This window comes from Elgaria multicarinata, chromosome 4 (assembly GCF_023053635.1).
Source record: "Elgaria multicarinata webbii isolate HBS135686 ecotype San Diego chromosome 4, rElgMul1.1.pri, whole genome shotgun sequence".
Lineage (NCBI taxonomy): Eukaryota > Metazoa > Chordata > Lepidosauria > Squamata > Anguidae > Elgaria > Elgaria multicarinata.
The window spans coordinates 9,273,074-9,280,598 of record NC_086174.1 but is presented as its reverse complement, the minus strand read 5'-3'; the positions used below and the strand labels follow the sequence as shown (position 1 = coordinate 9,280,598).

General features: G+C 44.2%; 2 long non-coding RNA genes across 2 annotated transcripts; one reads left to right on the top strand and one right to left on the bottom strand.

Annotated features, from left to right (window-relative positions):
• Window positions 1-3,008: 3,008 nt before the first annotated feature.
• Window positions 3,009-7,184, top strand: LOC134397283 (uncharacterized). Its single transcript, XR_010025355.1, has 2 exons — window positions 3,009-3,439; window positions 7,031-7,184. It is a non-coding gene; the product is annotated as an uncharacterized LOC134397283 (long non-coding RNA).
• On the bottom strand, window positions 3,465-7,150 carry LOC134397282 (uncharacterized). The gene is made up of 3 exons (XR_010025354.1): window positions 7,061-7,150; window positions 5,198-5,330; window positions 3,465-3,901 (listed from the first exon to the last, which is right to left on the bottom strand). It is a non-coding gene; the product is annotated as an uncharacterized LOC134397282 (long non-coding RNA).
• Window positions 7,185-7,525: the final 341 nt, after the last annotated feature.

The following is a 7,525-nucleotide window of genomic DNA, read 5'->3' as shown; positions in this document are numbered from 1 at the left end:
AGGAGGGGAAGAGAAGGCAAACAGGCACAGGGTAGGGTAAGCAGGCACAGGGTAGGGTAAAACTAACAGTATAAAGTCTGCACAACATCAAGTTTTAAAAGCTTTAGGAAAAAGAAAAGTTTTTAGTTGAGCTTTAAAAGCTGCGATTGAACTTGTAGTTCTCAAATGTTCTGGAAGAGCGTTCCAGGTGTAAGGGGCAGCAGAAGAGCTTTGGCTATTGGGCAGTATAAAAATGTAATAAATAAATAAATAAGTGATGATAATTTTATATAGACAATGTACAGTTGTTCTTGTTCCATTTTCATTATCTATTTTTTGTTCTGTTTGTTGATTGTCACAATAAAGCGAGAAAAATAACTTTCCGTACAATGCCTTTCTATTCATAGGGATGGGTGAACTCTCCTGTGTCCTGTTCACGTTCTGCTTATCGGACTCCCACCAGTTCCCCAACCCTGACAGGCATGTAGGGTGAGCTGCCAGGTCTTCCACAGGTGCCTGGTGAGACAATTCTTGGCTCTTTTTCTCTCCATGAGCCATCACAGCTGGGAATATGTATGAAAATCAGGATTGCAGGCATAAAGGACCATCGATGCCTGCAATTTTCCTCAAATCATGCTATTTGCAGCTGGGATTTTGTACAAATTCAAATTTCTGTAAATATTCCGAGCCATGATTTTGCACAAATGCCAATTTGTGCAAATCCTGAATTGTGAAAATTGAGACTTTTGTAAAACAATGAGCTTGTCTGACTTGGCACGCTCCCAAGCATCTCATGTGTCTGCAAGCTGGTGTCCTGGGGGTCAAGCTGTTGAAAACTCGCTGATCTCCACCCCTAAACTGGATTCCACTGACATCCCTACCTATCCATGAAAGCTTAATATGCCACAGTAAATATATGAGTCTTTATGGTGCTACAAGGCATTGTGACTTTTGACCACAAAAGAGCAAGGAGCTCCCATTTTACAGTGGCTCCATTCCTTCCTGGAGGGGCGGACCCAGAAGGTGGTGCTGGGGGACTCCTGTTCGACTCCTTCTCCATTGGCCTGTGGAGTCCCTCAGGGCTCTGTTTTGTCCCCCGTGCTATTTAATAGATACATGAAACCATTGGAAGAGGTTATCTGGAGTTTTGGGGTGTGGTGCCACCAGTATGCTGATGACACCCGACTCTACTACTCCTTTCCACCTAATTCCAAGGAAGCTGTTTCAGTGCTAAACCGGTGTCTGTCGGCAGTAATGGACTGGATGAGGGCAAACAAATTGAAACTTAATCCTGACAAGACAGAGGTGCTCTTGGTCAGTCGAAAGGCAGATCAGGGAATTGGGATTGAGCTTGTGCTGGATGGAGTTACACTCCCCCTGAAGACAAAAGTTCACAGCTTGGGTGTACTCCTGGATTCAGCCTTGAACTTGGATGCCCAGGTTTCAGTGTTGGCCAGGGGTGCATTTGCACAGTTAAAGCTAGTGTGCCAGTTGCGCCCATTCCTAAAGATGTCGGACTTAGCTATGGTGACACATGCCTTAGTTACATCCTGTTTGGATTACTGTAAATGCTCTATATGGAGCTGCCTTTGAAGACTGTACAGAAACTTCAGCTGGTTCAAAGAGCTGCAGCCAGATTGTTGACCAGGGCTGGTTACAGGGAGCATACAACTCCCCTGTTAAAACAGCTTCACTGGCTTCCAATCTGTTTCCGAGCACAATTTAAAGTGCTGGTTATCACCTATAAAGCCCTATACAGCTCGAGTCCAGGTTATCTGAAAGACCGCATTCTCCCATATGAGCCTGCCCATACTCTGAGATCTTCTGGGGAGGCCTTTCTCTCAGTTCCACCAACATCCCAGGCATGCCGGATTGGTATGTGGAAGAGGGACTTCTTGGTGGCCTGCCCTAAGGCTCTGGAACTCCCTTCCCAGGGAGGCTAAGCTGGCTCCCTCTGTGCTACAGTTTTGGAGACAGGCAAAAACTTTTTTTTCCCAGCAGTCTTTTGAAACTACTCTGGACCTGTGTTAATGTATTGGCTAACCCCCCCCCCACCTTTTAATGTTACTGCTTTTTTTAAATTAACATGTTTTTAATTTTACTACAGGTTTAATTCTATTTTAGTTTTTGTAAATTTATATTTATATGTTTTAATTGTACATGTTTTAATCTTGTAAACTGCCTTGTGTCCCAATACTGGGGAAAAGGCAGGATATTAATATTTATGGCCTTAGCTAGACCTAAGGTTTATCCCGGGATCATCCTGGGGTCATTCCTGTTCATGTAAATGCTGCACAGGATATCTCAGGAGCAGGCAGGGACACTGCTGGGACAATCCCGGGCTAAACCTTAGGTCTAGCTAAGGCCATTATTATTATTATTATTATTATTATTATTATTATTATTATTATTATTCCCACATCTATTCACCATTCTCTAGCCTAGTGCAAACAAAGACCTCACACTCATCAGACTGCTATCTCCAGTTTTCAAGGCAGTAAGCCTGTGTGCACCACTTGCTGGGGAACATGGGTGGGAGGGTGCTTTATTGGTCCTTGGTCGACAGCTGGTTGGCCACTATGTGAGCAGAGTGCTGGACAAGATGGAACCTTCATCTGATCCAGTATCAGGGCTCTTCTCATGCTCTTATGTAATCTCGCGCAGAGCTAAGGAGCTCCAAACACACTCAAGCAAGCTGGGAAGCCCAGCAAGCCATACACTCATACATTAGCTGGCCTGAAATTCAGATATTGCTGCTCATTCAAACCTTTTTTTAACAAGGAAACACAAGGCAGGGGCCCTGTGCCAGCTTGTTGGTAGCAACAGATAAAGAAGGCCTCTGACACAACATTTGATATGTGATCAGCCAGAATTCCCCTTGTCAGGGCCTCATTGCCTCCCAGGGCCAGGGCTCAAATGCAATTGCCCAGCACCAATTGTCTGGACAGACCTCTGCAGAATCAGACACGCTGAAAAAGCCGGGTGACAGTGGTGGCATTACGCACTTTTGGACTCTGGACTTAATAAAAGTAATGAAAAGACTGGGGAAGGGAAGGTGCCAGTCAACCCTCTAGTTTAAAAGATTGGTGCCTTCATGCTACATTTCTGATTAGTCTGCTAAGGGAGTGAGTCCTAAGGTCTCCTAGTAACTGCAAGGCTACTGTGTTCAGAGTGGGAAAGCAGGCTGATATTAAGGCAGCTGGAGCAGCTTTAAAGATCTGGGGAACAGGATAAAGGATCCGTGGTCCATACCTAGGTGGGGCCTCTCCTAACACCACCCATGTTACCTACGACTTGCCTGCAAGCTCACAATTTAAAAAGAGAAGTTGGACACATAACGAAGAGGAAAATTGGTAGAGGAGGAATGTAGTTCAAAACATGAGAGGTAATCCAGATCAGAAATGGAGAGAGCTAGCCCATAGTTGGGTGATAAATTCACTACTTGATCCACAACATTAAGGTAATATGTACTCGCAATTCTGCTATTGGTGATATAATTTATTTTATTTTTTTATTCAGGCTATGCAGAATTAAAAAATGATCACAAACGAAAGGACGGATGACTCAGTGCAAATAATACATGACCTTCTGACATTGCAGCCTAATCCCGTATCTTGGTTAACCATTCCCAAATTGTTGTGAACTTCTTTCACGTCCACAACTGCATGCAGAAAGCTGTAGAGCTCTAACGCGTTATAAGAAGAAGTTATATCACCAGGCAAAAACATATATATATATGCATGTAACTATATGTGGGAAAGAGGAGCGTTCATTCTAGATTTTCTCCAGTGCTTAAATTCTTTTGCAGCTCAAATAAACAGCTCTTCGTTTGTGACTCTGAAGGTGGACATTGGTTTCAGAAGCAGATAGGCATTCCTTCAGAATCCCAGAGGTGTTGTGATGGACTCAGGGAGCATAGATGCTACAGAAAGAAAAGATCAATGTATCATAGATAGTTCCAATCACTTTTTTCTTGGTCACAAAAGATAGGTCCTAAAGTTCCATTAGGGTTGTCAGAGGAATCCCATTAGCTTCCCCCATCCCCACCTCAAATTTGGCTCCTTTCTCCTGAGCTGCCTTGAGTTGATCTGCATTGAGGCGTGCCAGTTTGCAAATTTTCCATTCTTTAAAAATTGCATAAATAGAAATTTGCGCAAATTGCAGCTGTAATTTGCACAAATTTCTATTTATGCATTTTAAAGAAGCTGTTAAGTTGAGGCTGGAGGGCTATCTGTCAGGGACAATGTGGCTGAAAGATTTTCGGAATTGAGGAGAGGTTGGACTAGACAATGTCCAGGGTCCCCTCCAAACACAACATTCTATAATTCTGTATTCTGATAAAGTGGTGGGGTTATTCAGACTAGAGCTAACTCAACCTTAGTGAATTCTCTGATCAAATTAAGGGGAAGTGATAACTGAGAGGAGACAAACATGGACTTCATCCAAGACATTGGGATTGGGTGGGACAGGATTAGATCCCTGAATATTGGGGTCTGTCTTGGCAGTGATTACTGAGGAAGGAGTACTGGGAATCATAGTGGGAAATGATCAAGCACCGTTGCTTTGATGTCCTGTAGTGCTGCAAGACAGCCAGTGTGGTGTAGTGGCTATAGAGTGATGGGAGATCTCAGTTCTAGTCCCCACTCAGCTATGGCCATTTCTATACCTGGATTCCTGCATTGAACAGTGGGTTGGACTTGATGGCCTTGTAGGCCCCTTCCAATTCTGCTATTCTATGATTCTATGATTCTACCAGCCCCAAAATGCGGGCTGCTCATGGCCAAGTCCCTGTGCATCCAAATGACGCACATGGACTCCCAGGGGCGGGTGGGGGACATGAGCAAGGGTTCCTCCAGGGATAAGTACTCCCTTGGAAAACCCAATTCCTTCGGGGGTCTCAGGATCATCTCAAGACCATGGGAGGTGTGTGGCTGCCTGTCCCAGCTTCCTTCCTCCTCCCTGTGAGTAGTGGGGGTCATCAGATATAAAAATTAGGGAAAAAATAGATATAAAGGAAGAGAGAGACCCTGAGCTCCATCACAGGGAATTAAACACACAATCCTATACATGTCCACTCAGAAGTAAGACACATTGAGTTCAATCAAACTTAATCTTGAGTAGGCAAAGTATGTATGGGACAGCTCTATTAATGGCCCATTTCAATACTGTTCCCCTAGATTTTGCTGCTAGAGGAAAAAAGCAGTGACTTTTGCCTTACGATTTACAGCAGAGCAATGTTTCCCATTGACACGTCCCTCCAGTATGTCGAGTTCTTCCAGGGCAGCTCCCGTACTTGCAGAAACCTCTGATTGACCTGCACTCCTGGGTATCAGGTGCTTCATAAGCATTTCCTGTCATAGTGAGAGAGAAAAAGAAAAGAGAGAGAGAGGGGGGGGCTCTTGAGTAGGAGTTGTGGGTTGAATAATGTCTCTCTGTGTTTGCTGGTGTAGGAGACATGATTGCATCCCTCTGCATGAAAAGACCCTCGCACTCTGCTGATGTGTACAACACACTTTAACTCTCGCTGCCCTGCTGATACTACCTTGTCTGTGATTATGGCTTGTTAATTGTCTTCAAATAAAGGAAGTGTCCATCTCGCCTCACTCGGACCTGAATGTGATTATTAAAATAATAAAATGTTGTTGGGTATTCCTCTTCAGGATCCCAGACAGTCATGCCTTCTTCTGGGATACTCTGCTGCATCTTCTGTCTCTCTTCCTGCCACTTGCCCATTTGTCAGCGATCTGTGGCTACCAGCCGTGCTCAGTCCCTATTGAGTTACCTTGGTTGTCTCCCTTTTCCTCCCATAATATACCTTGTGCTTCTGCAAACCATGGGGTTTTACCAATTCTGTTGATACCTGCCTCTTGTGTGAGGGTGGTGTCCCATTTGCTAGAGATTGATCGACAGTTCGAAAATGCTTTTGTTTGAGCATATAGGAGATGAATATTTTATTAATGGGTTAAGATCCTGCCAATTTCTGGAAGGGCCACTTCTGTGGGTTAGCATCTATACCATCAGCCAACACCACCTCCAATTCCATAAGAACACAAGACCAAGGGCCCATCTAGTCCAACACTCTCTTCACATAGTGGCCAACCAACTGTCGACTGAGATCCCTCAAGCAAGACACAACTGCAACAGCACCCTCTCACCCATATTCCCCAGAAACTGGTGTACACAGGCTTACTGCCTCTGATACTGGAGGTGGCACATAGCCATCAGGGCTAATAGCCCCTTATAGCCTTCCCCTCCAGGGATTTATCCAACCCCCTTTTAAAGCCATCCAAACTGGTGGCCATCACTACATTCTTCTGCCCCCTTCCTCTGGAGCATCACAAGCTCCTTGTGCTCAGGCATGGCACAGGACCTTCTGCTGCCTCTAGTGGGAGGATCCACTGCTGCCCATTCATACCCCCACCCCTGGGCCACTAATATCTTCATCCCCTCCCCCCCCCCCCAGTAGTTGTCTCTCCACGTCCCTGGTTGCTGTCATTCTCTTTCTCTTTTCCAAACTGCTGCTCCCAGTTTGTGGAACGGCCTGCTGGGAGACATTTATCAACTTAACTCTCTTCCTGAATTTAAGAAAGCCATAAAGACTGATCTCTTCTGGCAGGTCTACCCAGTTGAATTTTAAGATGCCTTTTTAATAGTGTGCTGCTTTTAATAATGTATTAGTTTAAAATGTTTTAATTAGTTATATGTTTTTTATGGTATTTGTATCTGTGTTGTACCTCGCCTCAATCCAGAGGGTAAATAATCCAGCAGGTAAATAATAATAATAATAATAATAATAATAATAATAATAATAATTAGTTCCCTTGGGGGTTTGGGTTCAGCACCACAGATAGCTCCTTTAGAGTTCTGACTGAAACCCAAAATGGAATCCACCACCTCCACTGCCTGATTTGTTGCTTTGTCTTCTTCCTCTTTCTCCTGCCCTGTGCTGAATTTTAGATCCTCAAGTCCCTTGGGGCATAGCTAAGTTGGCCCAGACTGCTTACTTCGTCATATCACCCCTAAATCTAATTTTAGTACTCCTGTTCCTCAGACTTTCCACTTACTTTCATCAAACTCTTACCTGGAATGATTTGGATGAAGATTAGGAGGGTGGCAAGGAGAAGAAAAAGGATCCTCATGGCTGATGCTTGATGCTGTCCTGTTTTTGCTCCACACCTAAGAAGACTGTTCAAAGCCTGGTGAGGTTCTCTAAGAAAAGAGTCTGTATATATAAGGTCTTCAGGAGATTACATCATAAGGATTTCCGGGAACACTCACTGACCATTAAGTTATTTATTTATATTTATTTATTTACACTTCTATACCGCTCCCATAGCCAGGGCTCTCTGGGTGGTTTACAGGGCGGTTACATTGGGAAAGAAAATTCACTGACCTTACATACCACAGAGTTTAGTAATACCCAAACATTGCAGTGTCCTCACTTTGGCCCTACGTATTAATGTTGGCTGTGAAGAGCCATCAAATCAGTGAGGGAACTTTTCCAAGCTATTCCCATAAGGGGTCTGCCATTGCAGGAAAAAGGTCA